Here is a 25,455-nt window from a genome sequence, read left to right as displayed (position 1 = left end):
GTTTTAATGTTTTACTTTATTTCACATGATCCTGCTCTGATTTGTAAGTAATACATTTAATTAATGTCTCTAATTCAAGCCTGTTTTGCCTGCGATGGTATTTGATGAGTGATCTTTCCTGGTTCTCTGCTCATGAACTTTTCATTATCCTTTCTCTCACCTGTCCAGATGCAGAGGGGAGTGATAGAGAGGCTTTGATGAGTGCCTGTAATCCAGCCAGGATCAATACACTTCAGTAACACACAAACAAGTTCATAAGAAGAAACTAAGTAACTTTTTTCTGCCTTGATTGTCTGTGGGCTGTTAACACAGTGAGACTTCTCATTGTGATTCAAATGACAAGTTAGATTACATGGAGCAATGCCTTCTAATTTTATGATTTTAAATGTGTAGCTTAACTTCTCATCAACCTTCTCAAGACATTCTTGTCCTCTGCCCATATGAAAAAGGTAGGAAATAAAAGCCACGAGTCTGATCAAACCCACAGAATGCTTCACACTCCTACGTTGTACTGTTTTCTCCAGTACCTGTCCCCGTGGCCGTATCGGTATGCGCAGCACAGGAGGATTGGTAGGAGTGACAGAAAAGATCATTCTCTCTTTCACACTTTCTCCTTTCAGCCCATGCACTAAAGCAGTGCAAGTTACTGCAGGCTGCCTCCACAGGGACTTCTGCATCTTCCCCCCACTCCAGGAACTGCAGCAGTTCTGACACAACATCTTGCAAATTAGTCACTTAAGCTAGTTGTCAAGGTAAATCAAGAGCAAGCAGATGGATCACAGAAGGAATAGAAGTTACTTAAACCTCTTATAACACTCATTTCTGTTCAGTAGTCATTGATATTCCACTCCTTACATAACAAAATTAAAGTTGGTCCTTATTTAGGTATACAGCTATATTTTATTTCAAGACATGACAGAGTAATTTGAATCAGTTTCCTAAAATTATTTTCCTATTTCCCAGGTGGAACCAGTTCAAGACATTCTCCTACTTGGTTTTTAGCATGCATGATGTACATTTCTTTAGCTCTTCTTGAAAAAGGGGACCAAAAAATATCTTACATCCACTGGCATCCTTTGCTTGATATAAATGAGCACTGTTTCACATGCATGACATATTCAATTTTTGCTCATTTTTTAGAATACATCAACAAAAATGTTCATGTGCATAACAAACATTAGGTACTGCTGTTATCCAATTTCTTAGAGATATGAAAAGCAAAATTAGAAAAAACCCCAAAACAACAACACAAATGCCTCTAACTTTAAAGCATACTTTTACATTCTTGTCTCCTAATCTGAAGGTTTAAAGTCTCTCAAGACTACCACACAAGGGGTAAGATATTTCTTCTGTAAAATCTGATACAACGGGCAAATAAACAAAAACCTCCTCAGAATCCAATGATATCCCTAACTGAAGTTTAAATACGTATGTATAAACAAAAATTATCCTGAGACACTGAACAGTAATGCTTACACATGCTAAGAAGCAAAACCTTCCTCTCATGTGCCCCTTTTTATTGAAAGGCAGCTCATAGTAAGTAGCTCTTGAAAATTACAAATGCCAATCATTTGCTTTCAGCCGACATTATTTTGGTAGGTAATGTTATTCTAGTCCTATGGGGTTAACAACAGCAGGTGAAAATAATTTAGTGAAAGAACATCCTGTCTCTTATCCCTGAAGGAAACCCTAAGGGGGAAAAAAAGCAACCTCAAAAATATAGGCATCAAATAAGCAGTAAGAATGACAATTTTTTCTTATAAATTAATGTTTCTGTGACTTCTGAATACAAGTATGCTGAAGAAATAGTTATTAAGGAAAATCTGGTAAACAACTTTTTTTACTTATGTATTTAAGAAAGCTATTTCTCTCTCTTTGTGTTATCAGTCAGCACAGGGAAGTGCCAGTGACAGTTCCAGATGGCTGTTGCTCCTTGACTTGTGTTCTACTGCATGCAGCCAAAGCAGGTCAGGAAAAAAAAATAAAGAAAAAAAAAGGTCAGTCAAGAAAGAAGTAATTTTAGTACCTCTAAAGTAACTTTCCATTGTGAAAATTTAAACTTGTCCTAATCAACCTGTTTCTTCTTTGAAAGGAAGTTTGTTTTGGCAGATATAAATAAAAGGTCAACAGAAACCCCAAATCCAGAAGAATCAAAAAGATTGCAGCCTGGAGTGAAGCAGGCCATGTAAAGATGAAAAAACATAGGCTATCATACTTGGAATTCCCACTCCTCTTTCTTCTTTAGTCCAAAGAAAGAAATAACTTTACTGATTGTGACACTAGAGATTGCTTCTTTATCTCCGCTGATTCAACTGCAAAGTACCACTCTCACCTGGTTAAAAGAGGAAAAACAACCTCATTCAACATTTTATTGCAAAATCTAATAATCAGTAGGCCTAAATATGGAATATGGCCTAAATATGGAGGAATGATGACAATTTCGTGTCTCAGTAGGCCTGAAAGAACAATCTGGAGGATTAAATAAAGCACAAAGCAGGAGAGCTTCTAAAACCAGCCATGAGAAGTACTAGTCAGAGACTTAAATGGAATTTTTGTGAGCTGAGTAGCCTAATTATCTTTTGCCACATCATATGACAATAGATCACATTTTCAAAACTGACTTTGGCTCTTGTGTGCTTTTCTTAGACTCATGCATCTGTGAATATTTAGAAGACTATTTAAGTAAAAGTTTGAGAGATTGAGTTTCTGTTTCAAATATTTTCTTGATTAGTAAGTTTTAATATACAAGTAGTGGAAATGTTGAATTTTGCATGACATCATTTCTGTAACTCCAAGATAGACAGGACTTATTTGAAGTTGAAAAGACTGTTATTTCATTTGGGAAAAGATAAATACCCAAGAAAGTGCTGAGCTATCAAAACAATTCTGAGATACAAATTACATCCTGAGCTAATCATTCTCATTCACTGCCAAAAGCATCTTCCTTCCTTGCTTGCTTACAGTAGTAGAAATAGCAGCTGCTGTTGAAATCTCCCCTGGAGATTGTTAGGATCTCCATGAGGAAAAGCTTTGCGCTGGAGGCCAATTTCAATAAATAACAGCAACTTCATTGTATCTCATAAGCCTTTTACAATTATTCAAAAAGTTGGCACTTATTTTCATTCATGTCAGCTGATGGAAATCTTTCTAAATATATTGTAACTACCCTCCTATGGAGGAAAATCCTTGTGTCTTGTGCTTCTGCCCTAATGGGAGGCTCCATATCCCCTGCTCTCACAGCTTAGTACATAAGGTGCTCACTGCAAGGCATAAGGCGTTGTCCTTACAGCAATATTACTGAGGCCAAATGTCCTTCTAGATGACTTTCAGAGACCTTTAGCTCCCAGCAAAGTAAATGAGGAACTTTTTAAATTCTGATTCATTTGTGTGATTGTTTATAAATATGCATTGCCTTTCCCAAAGCCACAAGAACTGTGAAAATAGATTGCTGTGCAATGCACATAATCCTTGGATTTCAGGGGTTGAAGAAAATATTTTTATTGCTGTAAGATTTTCAAACTAATCTTCACTCACTGAATTACATGGGAAAGTCATTTCAGATGCATTAGTAGCACAAAAATAAAGGAAGTGCTGAGGTTCCCTCTGAAGGCTGTTTTATGGTGTCATAGTTGATCTCCTAAAATCAGACACTTGATCAACAGTTTTGAAAATGCTGCTCATGTTTACTTTGATGCAACTAAGGTCTGAGCTACTCCAATCATTGTTTGCTTTAAACACAACCTCCAAATAAATTTCTCTATGATGAATAAAATATTGACAAAAAATAAAATATTTCTGAGCAGACAACACTAACAATAAGAATAGTCCATTTAAACAATAAAATTAAAGGGTGACTGATAGAAAAGCTTGAAGAAGTGTGTTGTCTTTTAAAACTAGGTTATTTATGAAAGTTTCTTTGCCTTCTTTATTGACTCTTATTATCTTGTTTTGGGAGTTCAATGAAGACTAATGACCAGGTCAACATTTCTTTCTGCTGATCTAAAATTAAAATTAAAGTAAAATAAAATTTTAAAAAGGATACAAAAAAATCAGTGTCTTCAAACTGTTCTCTCTGGAAACCACACTGTATTCTAAGAAGAACAGTTTATAGCTTCATCAATTTTTAATGAAGTTATTAACGATTAATACACTGCTTTTTTCCTTACTTGTACCTTGATTATTATGTGTCATACATGGTCATAAATTCTTAAATTAGTGTATAGAGAAGAGGTATTAAAAACCTCTGAATTATGGAATACAAAATTCCATAATTATGTATGCAAAATGTAGCATACTAATACCACTATATTAAGGGAAAATATTCATTACTGGAAGTTTGACATAATCAACACATTAATAAATAGGCAATTTTCCACTTCTGTATTTATTCTTTAATACCATATTTTCTAATAAAAAATAGAAAAAATACATAATTGTGAACATAACTATAGTGAAATATTTAAAAAAACCCAAATATAATCAATTACTTAAACCTTGATATTAAAGCACCAGAGAATCTACCACAGGTAGGGGATGGAAAAAATAAACTTTCCTTCTCCAATTACTGTACACTTTCTTTTACATGAGTTCAAAACTTTCGATGATCATCTGAAACTTCTCTTAAGGTATGACTTCAGTTCAACTCAGTTAGGGTTGCCCTCTTATACCATGCATTTCATGAGAGAGAACAGAAGTGCTCTTCTAGGAATTAAGCTTTTCACACCTCTGTCCATTGGGATGGAAAATTTTCTATTCCACTTTCACTCTCCAAGTATGTTATTTGAAAAGTCTAGTCACAGGAGTCAGGATTTGCTGAAGAATTGTCTGTTTTGCCTGGGTACTCTGCTTGTACTGACTTAGTGAAAATACTCACTTTCCATCAAGCCCAATCCCTGTTTAGTTGTTACCATAGTCTTCCCCATATTAATAACATCTTGTTTTAGTCTGCCACTCATCTCGCATTAGTCAAAAGCTGGATCAAAGCCAGATGAAGTTAACAGATTTACTCTGCTGTAAGTCCAGTGTAAAAGAAATTACTTTTCAAGCAGATTGACTTGTCTTGCTTTTCAGATTTCTTTGCCCATGCATGTAAAGCAAACCACTTTATATGCTACTCAAGGATAAAAACCTGTCATGTAGAAATTGAAATTTGCATCAAATTTCTTTTTCCCTCAGTAAATGCTCTGTCAAAGAAAGTAAAATATAAACAGTTGGTATTTCTTCCCAGACAGATCTTTTGAGCTCTATACTCTTCTATGAAATTGTTTTTGTGTCTACTCCAGGTGTCACCTTACTTGAAATTTTAGCTATACTTTTTTACAAATATAATGCTTTATAATACAGAGTAATAGGTAAAATTCTGTGGTTTTGTAATTTGTGCTTTCACAGTAAACATCATCTGATACAAAAATTTAAAATAAGCTTATGAAGTTACATCAATACAGTACTATAATGTTCCTACAAAAGTTTCAGTCACTTACATTTTCCAGACCAATTCAAACTACTTGAATTGATTCACTGAAATTTTATGGCAACAGAATAAGCAGTTGGAAAAAAAAGGGGGGATGAAGGATTCACCTTTTTTTCAGTAAGTACTACAGGCTTTCCAATCTCCTTCATAACTGTTTCACAAGAATTAGACCTGTGAAGTCATGGGATTCAAGAAACTTTTCACATTCCACCTCATGACAGTCTATATATTTCTCTTATTAGTTATTTTGAAGGCAAGTATGGTACAGAACATGCAGTTTCCATAGGCATTGTACCTTATCGTACAGGACTTGACACAAAAAAAAAAAAAAAAGTGGGATAAAGCAAGAAGACTGAGAAAAATAGCATTTTATATTTCATTAAATAAAAATATCCTTTCTTTTCTGCCTGGGGCAGATCTACTGAAAAACAGATATGATATAAAATATAGAGGAAATTTTAGACTTCAAAAAAAAGTTGAATGTTGTAAAAATAAAGAAACAAAAAGAAGAATGGAGGAAGAAGTGAAGCTAACAAATCGTTACAACTTGAAACAAAGAACTTAAAAAACCAAGGATTTCTATCCAGGTCTCAATTTCCACTAAGTGGTCTTGCAAACTTCTCTGTGTAAGACAGGTGATGCAATACTTAAGTAGCTTGTACAGGTGTTTAAACAATTTAAAGAGAAGGTTATTGATACCAAATGATCCTTCTGCAGATCATTTCCCTGATGGTAACGCTTGTTTATGCTATTGCACTGATTGCTCACTGCTACTCTTCCTCACTGCTGTGAGGCTCTCAACATTTTGGTAGCTCTTTCATATAGCTGTAGAAGATCATCAACACTACTGTGCAACCCTGCTGCTAATGAGGCTTGCTTCACATAAAATAAAATGAGGTTGTTTGTAGTCCAGATCAGTTCCTCTACTGAACTTCTCATGCATCACCATGAAACAAACAAATCAAAAAACCCAACTGGGCAGAGAAGAACGAGATAGCAGGGGAAGGATAGTAACAGATGACTGATAAAGACAAGGAGACAGGTGTGAATTGCTTTAATCCAGAATCACTTCAAAAGAAATGGTTCTGCTCTCCTAGACTGCAAGAAGTGGTAAATGACACAAAACCTCTGAAGCATAAGAAAAGAGAAAGTCAAGACTGGGGAGATCAGAGACAGAGTGGATTTGTAAACAAAAATACCAAGTTTTGTGAGGAGGTAAAGCAATCTTATGAGTACAGAGCACTGTTCTTTCACAGTTCAGCTGCTGCTTGTGACTCAGGGAGTGGAGCAGACTGCAGCAACCCTGCAGGAGTGTGGGGTGAGTAAGCAGCTTATACAACTCACAGGAGCAGATGCAAATTAGTAGATCTGCAGGACAAATAAAGAAATAACCAAAGATCATAACCATAAATCACAGAGCAGGCCAAGGATTATAGGGTTAGTGCCTAGAATTAAATTCAACACAATGTGTACAGGCAATAAGGCAAGGAAATATAATTCCAGGAAGTGGAAGAGAAATGCCGAGCAACTTGCTGGATATTTATTCTTGACACTAAACAAGGGCACTAATGAGGCCATATTTGAAATGTCGCATTGATTTTCTGTCTAATTCATTATCCTATAGATGAATATGACTTTATGGAAAGGGTACAGCTTTGGCAGACAGCTGGCTACATACATATCTATGAAGTAAACAAGACCAAGAAAGGGGCTTTAGCCTATTATGGGAATATCCACACTTTAACCCTTTGCTTGCTTTCTGGACACTGTACTCTCCAGGAGCTTGGCTCACTAATTAAGACCCAGCTTGTCATATCATGTCTGTGGGACTTCGACTCTGTTTCACTAAGAAAACTGGTACAGATCTGTGAGAGAGTCTATAAATTAAAACAAAGCAGAACGGAAAAGCCAAAATGTGGAAGTGAAATTGTTCAGGTTGTGATGCTCATTTACCCTTCTGAGGATCCATTTCAGCTTCCACCCATGGCAACTTATTTACTTTCTCCTAGTCTACATCCATCCTTGATTTCCTGGCAGTCATCTAGTTATGTACACATAACTTTTTTGGATTCCAGATTCCTGTGAGGCCTTTACAAACCTTGTCAACATCTCCACAGGAAACATGGAGTTAGCCTTCATGCAGCAAAAGCAAAGTATTGCTTGACATCCACACTGTGAACACATGTACTGGCATAAATTCCTTAACTATTGGTCCCATATTCAACAATAAATGCAATGACTGCAAAATGTACAAATAGGCTTTTAGAGTCAGAAGTAGAGTTTTGGACCAATACCTTTTAAAGAACATATCATGGTCTTTTTAAGGCAGTTCTATATTCAGACCAGGTATAAGGTTGACAGGAACTAACTAGAGAAACTTTGCAATTGTAGTAAATGAAAGACCATAATAAATATATTTGCTTTATGATCCAGACACATAAACAAAGGACACATAAAAGTTTATGAATGGACACATTAAATATCAGTTCTCTCTTCAGTATATATACATGAGTGACATTTCATATATATCATTATTCTGAGAAAAAATAAAAAACAAACTGTGCTTTGAAAATGTGTTATGGCACTGTAATATAGATCTTAAGTGAGTGACATGGACTAGCTGCAGTAAAACTGAAATACACAAAATATTTGTCCATGGACCATTCAACAGTGGGAAGGTGTTTTTAAATACCTTGTGATACTGAGGATAGGAATAATATGGAGGTGGGGAAAACTAGAAAAGAAGCCTGAAATCACACTCTGGAAAATCTACTTAGAAATTTCTTGAGCACAAAATAAAGACCAATGACATTTGCTCTTACCAAAACTGCTTTCATAAAGGAAATTACACATTCCAAGTAAATTCTAATTAAATTCTCTTTACACATGCATAAACTAATGCTCTGTACTGGGTAAATGTTATCCAAGGATGACTATAAAAAATATATTCTGATTATCCTATGCCTGAAATGGTTGATTTTCTATGTCTTTCCCTGAATTCAAACATATCTGAGTGATCTATATGTGAATAGGATATAAATTTTGTTAGTGAGAGATGAATTGAGTCTCTTTAATAAGAACATCTGTGATTTCTAGAAAAGTAAAGCTAATGCAAAAAAAATCTTAAAATGATTTGAGATTTCTGTCTTTTACTACATGACAGTTCCTCTAGTAATTTAATGTCAGTCTTTTTAATCCTTGACAAGCTGACAAACCATGAAATTCAGCATTATTAGCATGGTAAAGCTGTGAAATCCTTCATCTGCTGTCATGCTCTGTACAAGCCAATGTAAGGAAGGGTACTACAATAGTAGAGAATTTGAATCTCTGCCAGATTAGTTCCTGCCTGCATAAATAAGAGAAGACCAAGTTTATTCATATCATCTGCCCAAAGGGTGTGTTACAACAGCCCTGCACACAGCCTTTAGCAAATTTCTTTGTGACCCTCACAAATGATAGTCAGTAGGCAAAGTGACTGTTTCAGTCAAACACTACCTGAGGTTTCTGGATCAAATAAACCATTTGAAGTTGCCATCTACCTCCTTGTCCCCAATGGGGTGTTTAACATAGAAACACATCTGGCATATATCCACACTTTTTGTGGGTACAGCTCATAAATTGTCTATAAAATAATTTCTGATAACCAATTAAAATGAAAATTATACTACCTGTGGTCAACACTTTTCTGAGGAGAACCTCAGTTTCCCGTTTCCAGCTTCCTACTTCAACAGCATCAGAAGCACAGGAATGATGTGGGCAATGTAATGTCTCACTCCCATCACCTGTGCTTTTAAGTAGGGTCACTTGATAGAAGTAAAAGGCAATAGAAGAGCATAATGTAGCACAAACTCAAAATGTTAATTTCTTTTAAATTCTTACCACACTAAAATTTGGTGGAAAAGGGAAAGAATCTCCTAAAGGAAAAGAAAAAAACCTCAGCTAGAAAATATGTGATTCTATTAAGGAGATTTATATAGAAACACATTTCTAAAATAAAACATTTCAACCAAATTTTCTTAAGAATGAAAAACCTGACTCAACTTCTGTAGTTTTTACTTCTTCACATGAGAAATCTCACATATGGGCTAGTTTTTATAGATTGTCTTTGAGACAAACAAATTCTGAAAGCTTTGTGACCTTTCTGCCGAAGTTTGATTTTTCACCTATGACATTCATAAACAAATGCAGGCTTCTGTTCTGAAAGAGATATAATTAAAGATGGCTGTTGTGGTTTAACCCCAGCCAGCAACCATGTATCACTTATATCACTTAGCCTCTCATTAACTCCCCCACTAGCAGGATCAGAATCAGAAAAGTGTTAAAACTTGTGGGTTGAGATAAAGGCAGTTTAATATGGAAAGAAAAAGCCACACAAGCAAGTAAAACAAAACAAGGAATTAATTCACTGCTTTCCATGGGCAGGCAAGTGTTCAGCAGTCTCCAGAAAAACAGGGCTCCATTACATGGAATCGTGTGTACTTGGGAAAATAAATGCCATAACTCTGAATGTCCCCCTGAATTTCCACTTTAAATACTGAGCATGATGTCAAACAGGATGGAATATCCTTTGGGTCAGTTGGGGTCAGTGGTCCCAGTGTGTCTCCTCCCAATTCCCACACACCCCCAACTCCCTTGGCAGCGTGGCCATATAAAAAGAAGGAAATACTTTCTCTCTGTGTGAGTGCTGCTCAGCAATAACAAAAACATCCCTGAATTATCAACACTGTTTCCAGCACAAATCTAAAACAGAGCCCCAGAAAAGCCATTGTGAAGAAAATTCTACCCCAGCCAAAACCAGCACAATGACCCATGGGGTATATTAGCTTTTTTACCTTAAAATAATAGGTATTTTCTTTTTGAGAAAGGCTATAGTGATTCTTTGTCAGGTAATGGTGGTTTAAAGTTTAATTCATTAATGTATGTAAGAGGGTTTATATTGTCACTTGCAATACACTGCAGGGCTATGAAGCAATATTAATAAGCATATTACAGCAGCCACAAGTCACGTAAACATATTTAAGATCACAAACTAAACCAGCTGGATATAAGTTTTATCTGGTAGAAATAAACACACCACTGGCTCTTCCTCACTGTTAAATGCATTACAGGAATAGACATAAGATATCTGACAGACTAATTTTTAAAGCTTTTGAATTTATTGCTTGGTGTTCTTTATTCCATTATGAAGTGGTTTAAAGGCATACGATTAACATAAAGAAACATCTGAATTATTACTTTAGTTCAATCACAAGCAATACAGAGATTTAACATTTCCTGGTCTAAACAGAAATAGTGATTTAATGCTGAATTGCTGCCTTAATTTAAGACTAGGTAATAATCAGGGTAGCTTGTGATCCTCTGCCTGACTGCAACCACCTTCCCCACTCCCTTATGAATACCAGCAGTCTCTCTCCTTTATCTAATTCCATTCATGACCTCAGAAGAGGTCATTGGTCCCAAACTGACTGCCACCCTTTGGCCCCCAGGCAGCAGTCTCCAGATCCCCAAAAACCATTAGACTGGGTAGTGTTAGAAATGAGAAATCCAGTATCCACAACATGTACAAATCCCTGCTTGCCCGGGAAATGAACAGGAGGAATGCTCTGTTCAGTGTGAGTGACACGTAACAATAAAATGCCCGTAATAATAGTTTTTCCCAAAAAGAGAAAAAAAAAGAAAAAGACACAGCTATCTCCTCTAGTCATTAAATTAGAGAAAAGGAGGTGGAGGGGCTGGAGTCTTAAATATTGCTCTTCCTTAATTCAAAGTCAATTTAGACATCCACATGACTGATTCATATCACACTAAATGGGCAAAACTAATGTCATATTGCTGAAAGTCAGATGTACCTCTTTATTTAACTCTTGTTGAAAAAAATTGCTATGACATTTTTAAACTATCAACTAAGTGATTTCAATACCTACTTGCTGGCATCCTATTTATCTTATTTATCTCTGAGCCCAAGATGCTGGTGGTGTTGAGAACATTAGCTTTAACAGGAAAACAATAAATTTTTTTTTTAGTAATAACATTTTACAAATAAGGACAGATACTTGTATTAACTTTTTAAAATTTAATTTAAGAATAATAGCCTAAATTCTAAACCAAGCACATCTCCACAGCTCCAAGTGATTAAAATTAGTCATGCAATGCCAGAAAGACTAATTTATCAGTACAAGTACTTTAGCAATCCTAGAACAGCTAATGCTTTTTTTTATATGCTATTGCTGTTATAAAAATGCAAGCTACTCATTAACTGTCTGTAAAAATTTTTATGGATTTATTACTTAATTAGGTTTGTACCTTTATTTGACAGGGGTTATTAAATACAGTATATAATCCTCTCAATTCCATGTAAAAGTCCAACTCAGTTTTTATAAGAGCCTACATTAAAGCAGAATTTAAGGAAAAATAAAATCTCTTCATTCACTGCAAGGACTCAATTTTTATTGCATATTGTAACAAATAGCTATTCATTTACATTCTTTCAAAATTTTTTTTTGACATTTTCTTTCTGGTTAAAAAAAGTTAGGTCTTAAAACATTGAATGTTGATTTTTCTCCCTCACCCATCTGCACCTTCTCTGTGATGATGTGCTAAGTAGCAATGTTGAATTTGTGGTACCCTCCACAAGGGAAGACAGTGGGCACCATGAATGTAAGAGTCTTATTTCTCTTATGCCCTGAGAATCTGTGGATGCTCCATCCCTGGAAGTGTTCAAGGCCATGTTGGATAGAGCTCTGAGCAACCTGATAAAGTGATAGGTCTTGCCCATGGCAGGTAAATTGGAACTGGATGATCTTTAAGTGTCCTTCCAACTCAAACCATTCTATAATTCCATGGTTCTTCAGGGACAAGCAGAAAGGGAACACTTTGTCAGCTGATGTCTAATCCAAACTCTGCTAACCCTTATGATCCAAAATAATTTTTTTTTCAAATACATACAAAAAGGAGAGAGAATAATCCAGACAAATGTCTAGACAAGAGCAAATACATTGCTAATAGGTTGTGCTTTCTTTTTCTTGTGTGGAATTTAACAATGTCTTGATAATTGAACATCAAGCAGAATTAATAGTTAGACATTGAGCCCAAATCTGCTTGTCATGCTCAACATGTATTGCTACACTGAAATAAATGATGCAGATTTGACTCCAGTGATGGCAGACCTGTCCCACCTAGGCAAATTACCACTTGCCTCATGGGATGAGACCCTGTTATTCAATCTGTCCAAAGAGTCTGCAGCTAGTTTAGTGTCAGCCCAGTGTATTGCCATGGGAGAGATGCTGGCATCTCTCACTCAGCAGACATGCCAGCAATGTGAGCAGGCACGAGACTGGGGTCTCATAAACATTTTCGAGTCTCATGGAATTATCCTAGCCAATATGATATTTCTGGCTGGTAAAAAAGGACACTTGTCACATGAATTTTATTGACCCTGGCATGTAGAAGGAGAAACACGGATAATAAAGTTACTGAGGATATGAAAACTATGAGGCAGAAACACAAGGATTAATGACAAACTGGCAAGTCTTCAAAGTGCTCTGAGGTCTCTGGTGCTTAGAATGAAATCCAATCCTGCTGAGGGCACAACAAAATGCTTATGCATCACTGCAACTTTGGTTAGAAACCTTGAAACAGTTTCTTATGCTTCCCTTAGTGTGGGTATGAATTTCCAACTTCAATGCACAGTCTGAAAAGACTTTTTTTTAAAAGATGAGTGAGAAAAAAGAACTAAAGAAACAAATTTAAATAATTTTGCACTTTAAAAAACCTACTCAAAGTGCTTTGAAATTTCCAACCTAAAAGAAAAGGCTTATGTAAAGCCAACAGAAGTAGTGAGCAGTTTGAGGGAAAAACAAATACGCATAAATTTTAACACAGATCTATTATTTGGGAATAGGAATAGCTGAAAAGAGAAATGAACTGTCATATCTGCACCAAATAAATATTTGTGGGCCTACAGAATAAGATAATAAGGATAAAAACTCATTAAATTTCAAACAGACTGGTTTTTAAATTTCTTTCGTTAGAGAGAGGTCCTTGGGAAGCAGAAACATTAGGAAAATTAGTATTGGTGTGCAAACATTGGGGCTTACAAAGCACTAAGGAAGCAAAGATATAAGTCATGCATTTCACCTCAGAGAAACTGTAAGCAAATGCAAGGATTGATAAAAACTTGCAGGTAACAATAATTTCAGAAGAACCTACAAGTGGCTGACAATAAGCAAACTCATCTACAACAGGACAAAAATATTTGTAGTGTTGTCCTATGGGACTGGATATTACAAATTGGTATTTGACTGGAATTGTGACACTAGGCTAGACTGTCTCCCCTTGGAAACCAGGTTCAGAGCAATATTTTTCCTAATCTGTTGGTAACATTTTTCCAAATGTAATCCAGAGCAATATGACAACAGCCTGTTAGGGCCTGTGCTGTATTTCTGTCTTCACATGGAAAGGAACATGGAATTACAAATGCAAGCCCCTGGCTGTTTCACTACCTTGTAAGATCCCCTCTTAAATGCTTCTAGTTCTCTTCTACAACTGCACGAAGCGGACAAGATTTTTTCCCCTCCCATCCCAGCCACTGCTTCCTCCATACCTGCCATATTCTGTTTTCTCTTATCCACCTCTGACACAGACAAGAAAGCATAAAGAAAGGAAGGTTGTTGGCCAACACATGGACAGCAGCATCCCTGTGTGCATATAGGGTTTAGGGACAGGGATTATCGCCTGTCATCTCTCCTTTGACACAACATCTGCTGTAACATAAACTGTGACTTGCATTTTGTGAGTTTACTCTAGCATTAGTAGCATGAATTTACTGCAATGAACATGGGTAGTCATAAAAGCATGAAGGTGTTGCAGAAAAAACGTCACTTTAGTATAAAGATGGTGGAAAACACAAGGAGCCAAGAGTTTCTAATCCTAAAGGAGACTAACAGACATTTTGATTTTATCTGTATTTTCCCCACTTTTTTATAATTTTGTGTGGAGCCCTTTCATGATACAATAGATGTCAGAGCCAAAAAAATCCACCTTGTCAGCTATGGTTACATGTCTGAAAATAAATTTACAAATGCATTTTTTCTTAGTATTTCAGTTTCATTAGAAATCGTGAATCTGGCAATGTTGTTTGATATTTATAAAGGCTTTTACACAGGGGTGATTAAGTTTTGGCCTATTCAAGGGCATTAGAAAGAAATCATACCTGGAGCTTTCCTCTGTCAGAAGCATCCACTGATTGGGCATAGACTTGTAAGTTTATATCCATAGGACAGGATCACATCAAGACTGGCATCATAATAAAATAAGACTTTAAATTTTAAAAGGCAAACATCTTTAAAGAGAGAACGGTAGCGATTTTTTTTAATAGATGGAGCTTGCTTAGTACCTATCCAAACACAGAAACACTGAACAATTTTCAAACCACATCTTGGTTACTTATGAAGACATTCCTCATGTTATTTGCAGCACAGAGGGGAAAAACATATATATGGGAATAATTAGTGAAATTAGCATCTCCATTAGAAATGTCTATAGTATTCCTCATAACTTTATTTTTATTTTTAATTTGCAGATTGACAATTTTATATGGCATCTACCCATCACAATTTCTCAGGCAGATGTAATAATACTTCTAGTTCTTGACAAGACAAATGTAATTATAAACCTGATAAAAAACAGATTCCTTTAAATGAAGAAATAACCTGATAAATGGCAGTAGAAACAAACCAACAAAAAAATGAAAATATATGTATCTTTTCCATTGTACTCATGGCTTAAGGCAAGATTCCTTGAAAAATAAGACTATTGCAAAATATATTGACTGAGTGTTTCAAATTTAATTTTGTCTCATTATTTTCATACAAAGTAATTATTTATGTCTTAACAGCAGCAATGAAGCTAGATGCTTGTGTGACTTATCAGACTGTCTAAACTCTGGCACAGAGAACAGTGTCTTTGGAGCTTTTGTGGTCGTCATATTTTATATTTTTTTCAGTATACATGAGTTTAAAATAAAATTTCAATTGCAAGTTTAAAATTTACACTCTATGATAATATAATTGTTCAAATTTTATTGTAAGGCATATATAAATTTGGAACAAATATACTTAAAGCATGTGGAACTTTGCTGTGAATTCTTCCAGAACAGTTTTTATGTTAGGAGCTCAACACTGATTTATTCTTTCAAAGATACCCTTTCTGACCTGTCAGACCCCAGCATTCTGCTTTCAAAACTCCCTCAGGATCTATTCTACACACTTGACCCAGCTCATTTGGGAAACCATAATCTTTTACGCTCAGCTCCTAGAGCTCTGGAAGCCAGAAGGGACCTCTCTGGCTGTTTCATCTGCCTGCCCACATAACACAAGCACAGAAGCCTCCACCCATAATTTCTGCCTTAAGCCCATCACTTTCATCTGAATGGTAGCTTCTCTTTTATAGAAGGCACATAATCCTGAAAGCCAAAATAGACTGTAAAAGCAGGCATTTGTCGGTGATGGTTATAGTTCCCAGCTCCCTCAGGCCTCAGGCAAATTATTTAATCAGAGGATCCCAGCACTGCAGCTGTTCTCTAGGAACAGCTTTATTTTCTGTCACATACTACAAAATCTGGAATTTACTGTTCTTTATCTCCCACTGCTTGAATACATTCTACTGGGTACATTTTAATTCATCTCACAGCAGGCAATAAACACCCCTGTACCTCTTTGTGCCTTTTGAACCCACCTCTCGTGGTGGATTCTCCATATTGGGGTAGAAATTAATGTATAAAAAGAACCTTCTTTTCACAACACCCAGCACATTCTTACAGGACAGAAAGCTTCTCCTGATCTTCAAACATGCCCTTCAGATTCAGGGTGGGAAGGGGTGGGTAACTAGCAGGGGTGATCAGTGTATTTATGTGGGGTATCTCCACACAGTATGATTATGGGGCTAATTTTTGTTTTGCTGGCTGGCAGGAGCCCTTGTTTGGCCTTATGAAGCATCTCAGAATGACAGGAAAGAGCAATGCCATTAGGGTAAAAGGCTGGAAATGCAGCTGAAACTGCAGCAAGTGTAGCTGGGTCATCTACACTGTTAAGTAGCTGCTACAGCAAGAGAGAAGGGAGGTTTTACCTTGCCATGTACTGAGTGCTCTAGCTATTACCCCAGGTTACTTTTAGACATGTTAAACATCACTACAGCCTTCAAAAGGATGATGACTGTTCTAAAACTTCACCTTCCTTTTTTTTTCCACTCATGAGGTTATTTATATGATTATGCCATTGAGTGTTTGACCCATTTAGAAACTAAGGGTAGACATCTTTGCTGTGTAATAGGAACAGAGAGAACACAGAGCAGTCTAGAGAAGATTTCACACTTACAAGAATGTGAGCACATGCAAACCTGGTAATGTGAATCTTATTTAGCCCACAGGTTGGGATGTCTCACAGTTTTTCTGCAGTGTACTTCAGCCACACCTATGACCCCATACCATCCCTACACACTTGTAAAGTATCAAAGACAATATTGTGTAAGGCATTTCTCTTCAGTTTGTATTTCTCATTCACCTAATGCACAAATTTTCCTCCTAGAAAGGGCAACTGTTGTCTATTAAGACAATTGTATCATAAATTCCACCTATTGTGTCATGTACTAAGGTCATCCATAATTCGTAACATTGTACAAGATTCAACCTGGAAGCAAGACTTTCCTGTACTATGTTCCTTAAATGTATCTAACAAGCTCCTATCTCCAAAGTGCTCATGGATTAAAGTTCTAAATCTAAAGACAGCAGGAATGAAGTAGAGGACCATCAGGTGAAACAGTGAAAGGTACTTTCAATATGTTCACAAGTAGACATGATGTTAGGTGTCACTAATTAATTACTTCATTTCAAAATACTTCCAGTTTTTTTGATTAAATGGGCTACATTTTTAAAGACTGCTCACTGTTGGGTGTTGAGAACTTGTAAGGAGCAAAAAATAATTTCATCAACAAGATAAACACTTTTATCCCTCATTAAAGGAAAGGTAGGTGAATATGTAAGTGTAGAAGACACATCTATCTTATTCTATGCCTTAGAAAAATTATTTGGTAAATGATAGAACCAGGAAAACCAAATCTTAGTGCTTACAGTGCCTGTTACAAATACAGCATTGGTATTATAATTCCTTGTTTACAGTTATTGTTTACACAGTTCATTGTGATATTCTGAACAATCTCAAAAAGCAAACTGAAGAGTCAAGGAAATCATGAGAACATTTCCTGATTGTGTTCTGGGACCTTGGGTGTTACGTTTCTGCAGGAGAAATCATCTGCTTTTTGTCAGATATTTAATGAGCAGATTCACAGTAAGAATAAGATAAAAATCTTTCTAATCTAACAACTAAAGAATACCCTTGATAATAGCTGAACAACTGTTAATGAATTCATTAGCATAGAACAAAAGGAAATAATAGACTCATTTAGCAATTTCACACATTATTTCTATGCAGTTTCAGCAACCTTTTAAAATGTGTGAAAATGAAAATAAGCAAATCTTGGATTTTAAGTAATATATTAGTAATCCACATTACATTAAAAAGTATTAAAATACAACATTTTCAAAGATGCATCCAGCTTGTTTGTATGTGTGTTGCTGAATAAATCAATAGTGATGGAAGGAGAGCTCCACAGAGGCCAACAATGGCATTTGGAATGCATTTTTTAAAATCCAATTTTGTATCTGTAATTTTTTTTAGGTCATAACATGAACAGTATCTAAGGGGTTTTTTAGATGGAAGAATAAGGCCTACTTGCACTTAGAATAGAGAATGGTGTAATGCTATTTCCCTGAAGGAATCAGGGAAGTCTAGGCCATGTAATTCTGTATTATCTGGCTACCCATCAGTTATGGAGGTTTGTCTAAGCAGAGAGTTATAGATTAACATTTCAGTCATTTCACATGGCAATGAAGTATGAGTGGAAATCCTTCCACTTGCATTACACAGCAAATGCATTTCACCTCCACTTACTTTGTTTATCTTTCTCACACATTTCCTTTCTGCTTGTAAAGGAGTATTTATTAAAGGTAGGACCCCAGTTATTTTGAGTAGCACATAAAAGTACTTTTCATTTGAAGTGTCATTTTGTTGATGTTATTAAGGAAGTTCCAGTTTGTTCCTGGTGATCTTATTAGCAGCATCCCATCAGTAGACACAATTATTTGTGATCTTTCCCCAGCCCTTAAGCAGGGAATGTCAATGTCAGGACTTTCCTAAATGGAGAAGCCAGCCACTATGATCAATAAAGAAACAAATATTGACTACCTGTGAATGGCACATCTGAGCAATCCATGCCAAGATTTAGAAGATAAATAGAAGATAAAGTAGCAGGAGTATGATAAAGAAGACCAGAAAATGTTTACACTCCACTTTTTACTCTACTTCATGAACTATAAAAGGTCAGCAGCCTGTTTACACAAGGGAAGCACTTCTATTTTGTGGGTGTCTATGAAATGTTGTAGACTCTTAAAGTTCATTTTTCCTAACAATAAGCTGCTATTTTCCTTCTCCAATAAAGGAGAAAAAAAATCTGAAATTTTAAATTTAATTAGAATTTGAATTCTAGGGGAAAGCATGCTTCTCCTTTTGCATTTGTGCTAATTGCGGTCAACATTTCAGTAGAAATTACAAATGTTTTTGTATATGCACACATTTAAACTTATAAAATATACACATATGCACTCCAGACACAGGTGCTGTGCCAATCAAATGATGTTTTCACATGGGTATTCACACATGCACAAGACTTTGTTTTGCCCAAGAGAGAATACTGTAGAGATAAAGGTTTAAAGAGTGAGTGTACCTAGTCATCTGGCAGCCAACACACTTCCATTGTTCCAGTACTTCAAAGACAAAAAAATACCAAAAAATTATTTTTTCCTCCAGAAGTAGCAATAATTTTGGCCTGTATCAATTGCAGAAGCTTTGCAACACAGAGAAGTTGTAAATGGTTCACTCTTCCAGAGGGTTTCAAAGGTCAAAGAGATAGAAACTTGACCAATAGCTAGGAAAAGTGACCTCAGATTTGCCTTCAGTGAAGCAATCTGCAATTTATAAAACCACCTATGCTCCACTGAGGTGTGTGCTTGTTTGAAAAAAGCAAGGCATAGAATTAAGCGACAAACATGATTTTTTTCCTAACAGCATAACTATTGTCTTCTCTACTCTCTGGTCACCAGTGACAGAACCCAAGGGAATAGCATGAAGCTATGTCAATGGAGGTTTAGATTGGATATCAGGAAAAGGTTTTTCACCCAGAGGGTGGCTGTGCACTGGAACAGGCTCCCCAGGGAAGTGGTCACAGCACCAAGCCTGACAGAGTTCAAAGAAATGTTTGAACAACGCCCTCAGGCACAAGGTGTGATTCTTCCTGCAGGGCTAGGAGCTGTTCTTTGATGATCCAGTCCTTTCCAACTCAGAATATTCCATGATTCTATGGTTCTATGAACTATGTCCCTTTTATGAACCCCTGCTTTTTCCTATGCTGGACTGGCATATGAAAGATTTTAATGAAGAAAGCTTTCCATGGGAAAGTATTAGTCTTTTGTAACCTTTCATAGTCTTAAATTGTGTTTCAGAAGTGATTATTCTGAAAGACAAGTTTCTGTGAGAGAACCAAACTTTTACCACATTTCATCTTAGGATAATGGAATGTGAAAGGCAGAAACAAGAAGAGATTACTGTGGTGTACTGCTCCCACAGAAATGAACAGTGGTTTTACCTCTGACAGTGCAAGAGGAAATTCAGTCTACGTCCGCTGACTTTGGAAAATCTCACCCAATGTGCAGATTCCTGTAAAACAAACCAGCAGTCAAATAAATGAGAGATGCCAATTCCCTATTATCACTGAAATACTTCAATACAATTTTGAAGAAAAGTGCTACTGATGAATCAGGAAGATTACTTATATGTGCATGTACACACTGAATTTATTGGCTGGAGAAAAAGAACAAAAAAAAATTACTTGAAGCACATACATTTTCTTTGTGTGATTTTGGTATTTTGTGTGAAATACCAGTCTTCATGGAACTAAAATTTTGGATGTAAATTGCCAGAATTCTTCACATAAAATAATTCACAGTAGATAATTTCATTGGCTCCAATACCAAAAATAAATGACACACTTGAAATACCCTGAAACATAATATGAGCCAAAAGCATGACACTTCCAGCAAAAAAATCACTGATGTTCTCCTAAACACTGTTTGGCTGGACTCTTGATACCATTCCTACCAGTACATCCTCTGAGAGGGGATGATGCCAGCTTTGACAGGACAGGTCACCTGCCTGGCAGGAAATCACAGCGGCTCAGCCCAATTAGGGATTTGTATTCAACCACGTTTTTAGCAGCCCTGTCCAGAAGGCCAGTGCTGACATCCAATGTGTGCAATGAAGCAAAGGATAAATGGATGGTATGACCAGACTGAGTGACGAGTAAAGGTCAATTTGTACTGATGGGACAGTATTTGTGCAGCCACTGCAGTCTGTCTCTGTCCCTCAGGGAATGGCAAGAGATTGCCAGAGGAACAAAATTCGATTCTCAAAACAACTTTCCTAGAAACAGTGGAAAGGTCAGTCTTTTCCACCAGTAGCTAATTTTTTTTGTTTCCTTCAGTCCTTAAGATTTCCTACAGTCTTCAGAGTGTACTTCCAAACATTCCCATAAGCAATGATTCTAATATGATCTCATCTCTTGCTATCATTAGAAAGGACTACCAGTTTGCAACGCTGTCTTAGCAGAGGCCAAAAATGGAGGTTTGCCCAGTGAAAGGCCTTTTTTACTATTCTTTTCTAGTACAAGGCATACTTCAGGTCAAGAACAGAAGCCTGTCTTAGCCGGTCATCTCTTCACGACTGTCTTCTGGTAAAGGAAAATCTTAAAGTCAGTAATAAAATCACACTTATTCTAATCGGACTGTGATTTTACTGACTATGAATGCTGAAAGGATCAGAACTAAATGCCTTTCTAAACCTTTCTAAGGTTTCCCATCAACTCATCAGTGCAGAAGGGTTAATCAGCTCAGATAAGTATTCAAATGGAACTGGCTGCCTAGCTGGATGAAATCTGAATGTTAATACTCTGCAGGAAAAGATATATCTAATAAGCTTATACACTTGTCTCTAGATTAAATTAGATAAAATACTATGATGAGGTGTGTTATAGAAATTGAAACTCCCCTCCTATGGGGTGAAAGGATAAGAAAGATACAGATACAAGTGATAAAGGAATTTATGTGTAACAGATTTATTCCCCATTAGATCACACATTAATTTCTACATTTTTGGAGGGAGAGAAAATACTAAAATGTGGATGTCAAAAAACTAACTAAATGAAAAGGAACTGGAAGTAACTCAGTGAAGTTTTAAGGACTGCTTTGCACAGTATTTATATTTGGTAGATTGCCAGAGAGCTATAGCCATCAACAAACACTGAGGAACTGCCAACATCAAGTTTAAAGAAGAATTAAACAGTCCAAATGTACAAAACTCTGGTTTTGATGGTTTATTGATCTTTAAATAAGTTTACTGGAAATTAGAAAAACCATTTGTTGTGAGCTTTTTTGTGTCATGGTCCCAGGAAAATGCAACACTCCATCTTTTAAAGGGAGGTTTATTAAACAGCCCAGCTTCTCAAATTGTTGCTCAAATTTCACTCTGCCCTGTGTCCTTGCAGGAATTGTGACTGTATTTGGTCCTGAAAGCCCATCTGCTCTTAAAGGCAGCTGCATATCAGAGAGGTTGAACATGCTCTGTATATCACTGTATCAGTCCTTCTGTATCTGTCTCTCAATAACTTGACCATCTCTAGACCTGTGTAAGTTCATTCAGTGAAATGGATAACTATAGGAATGTTTAATGTGAACAAAAAAGATGCTTTAAGCAAGTAATAAGCAGATATATCATAATAAAGCTACAAAACTCAAGGTAGTTAATAGATAACATGGTTACAAAGATTTCTTTTTAGTTGAACCGAGAAGGGGGAATTGTGGGAATCCTTAAAATCAGAGGGTTTTAGGAAAGCTGCAAAAGGCAGGCCTCAGAGACAGCAGAACTGTGATTAGAGCTAAGCAGCAGCCATGAGATTGGTCAGCAGAAAAATTATATAAGAAGTAGAAAAGTAAGGACAAATAGAACAATGGTCTGTGTATTAAATACTTGTCTAGAATAACTCCCTAAGCTACAGAAAAGTATATCTAGCAAGATATTAGGAAGTTCTATGCTTAATAATGGAGCTCTGTGCATTGTGTTTTAGGGCTTACAAGCAGGTAGGTATTGTATTAGAAATAAGCAAGCATTGTTTTGACAAAATGTACGTGTGCTTATAGTGGCTGGATAGAACTACTGTCAATATGCTTTTGCTTTGTGTGATTGGTCAAAAAACTTTTAAAGTTGTAACATTAAGTTCTTTGTCTGCTGTTGGGGGTGTGAGCTACTGGCATCTTTCCATTCTCATAACCATGTAATGAGGCTGATGCTGGAAAATAAAACAGCTTGAGATGCCTTCCCCAGCCTTCCCGTCCCATTCGTGATTTGTACATAGACCCCCTGCCAGCGATAGGTAACCTCCAACAAGAGTTCATATCCTCCGTTGTATCTGTGTTTACTTATGATGTGTTATTCCATTTTCCTCCTCAAGAGAAAAAAAAAAAACTCTGAAAACCCAACTGGTACATGAATCTACCATGCTGTAATGAAGGCCCATCACAGCAGGACTCATCAATGAATGCTGATCCCGCTGAAGTGAGAAGGACCGTGCCCTGAACTGCAACAACAAAATACGGGGTGTTTTAGGTTTGCACAGAAAAGATCGCTTTCTGCTGAGTTAGGTCTGGGTTTGCCTTAAGGCAGGGCTGTCTGTAGATAGCCTGAATGCAGCGTGATAAGGCACCAGCAGCACTAAAGGCTGTGGCTCTGCTGGAGAAGCTCCCATGCTTCTGCTGACTTTCCTGTGAACTGTCAGACTGCAGTTGCAGGGCACTTGTGCTGCATTTCATGGATGGAAAGAGAGCACACAGAACTAAACCTGGAAATGGTAGAAGGTAACATCTTTCCTTCTACTGATCAGACTTCAGTAAAATTACCAGTTCTCCATTAAAGCACTCAGTGCCCTCAGTAAAAGTTAATTGCAAACCCTTGTCAAAGAATGCAGATTATACTCCATAGCTATCACAATGGACTTGTACTGGCATTTAAAATTAATGATAATATATCATGTTCAGTGGCAAAAAAATTAATATTACCATGGTAACAGTTAGAGGTTTCTCAGAACCACTAATTGCTACATCTGCAGAGTTTATTATTTATTCTCTTGAATTTGTTTCAGCATTTCCTAAACAGATCTTGTTATCTGATTCAACTGCAAAATATTCTTTTCTGCATCTTCAGTTGTTGAGAAGTCCCTCCTTTTACTCCAGATGAAATCTTGTCTCTATATAAGCCAGTGTCAAAATTACTGTTAAATTCATTATGACTGAATTTCAGTGTTGGTTTAATTATTCACAAAGTGCATTTATGAAATATGACGTAAACTACAGAGCGAAAAGAGATGACTAAAAAGATTTTGCATGGTGGAAAAGCAAAATGTAAACTATCAGAAAGCAAATGAAGTGCTTAGGAAGTTTATTTGTTTGGTCACTATCACCAAGAATTTATTTAATCCCTTGAACCTATGTTTGTTATGTTAAAAAATTAAGACTTTTGGCTGCTTCTCAAATGAAAGGGGAATGTTCCAACACCCATTTTCAGCCAGTCTGGTCTGGGTCTCCTGATGGTACAGAGGTTATCCAGGACTGTAAAATCTGTTTCACTGATGTAATATCCATGTTAATGAGAATCAGTTGAGTCTGACTGGAAAAAATAATTTTTAAAATGTGCTCAGTTTGATACTATGAATTTCTGTAATGGCAAAGTAATACTGAAATATTTTCCTTCAGAAAAAAATAAGTAACATCTCATTAGCAAAGTTAAGACTGTTAAGGAGTATCTACACGTTTTAACCAAAATTTAATCTGTACTACCAGATGCATGAACAAACTTCACCGACAAAAATTAACCTCTAAGATGCTGCTCCTCTAAGCAGTTCAGAAGTATGAGTGTATTAGAAATTTTCGATTTGTTGGTTTCAAGCTATCTATTGCTTTCAGCAAACAGCAGTTTCATCTTTCACTAACCTTCTACAGTGTTTCTTGCCCTCTCTTGCAACATCAGAAGGTGAGCCTTCTGCTGGTTGCTGCAAATCATCCAGCCTTCTGCATTCATTTTCAGAAGAATTCTTAAATATCAAAACTTTCATCAACTAGTGCATCACCACAAGTTATTTCAGTGATTATTACAGTTATGAGCCAAGACATGTTACTAGAGGGTACCAGAGCATTTAGAAAGTGAGTAATTTGAAGGAAATCTATAGGAAGGGAGATGAAGTCTTTTATTCATTTAATCATGAAATTCCCTTATTCTGCATATATTTGTGACAGGAAACAAAGCGTTTCCTGTCACAACATGCAATAGCATTTTATCTGGTTATTAGACCTATGGCTCTTATTACAGGCTATATTTCTAACCACCACTTGTCTTTATAGTGAGATGGGCTTGTTCCATTGTTTTATACTCTGGCTATAATGCAGTCTCAGATTTTATCAACATGTACAATGAATACAGTGGTTCTCCTGCATTTGTACATTTTTTTTTCCTAAGAACTTCTAGGATAGTCCTTATGGCTTTCTATGAGCCTCAAACTTCTCAATGAGATTCATATGTAAAAAAACTTAGTTGGTTTTCCACCTTTACAACAGGGTTGTGATTTGATAAAGATAGAATATGCTGATACAGAAACAAGAGATTAGGGAAATTAGCCCAGTGGATGCTGATACTGGCAGAGAATGTACCTTTTATAGATATCAAATACTTCTTCACTCATTTTCATTAGATGGCTGACATCTTCTTATGCTAAAT

The sequence above is a fragment of the Molothrus aeneus genome, chromosome 1, assembly GCF_037042795.1.
Source record: "Molothrus aeneus isolate 106 chromosome 1, BPBGC_Maene_1.0, whole genome shotgun sequence".
In the NCBI taxonomy this organism is placed as follows: domain Eukaryota; kingdom Metazoa; phylum Chordata; class Aves; order Passeriformes; family Icteridae; genus Molothrus; species Molothrus aeneus.
The sequence above is the reverse complement of the archived record's forward strand: the minus strand, read 5'-3'. Positions refer to the sequence as shown.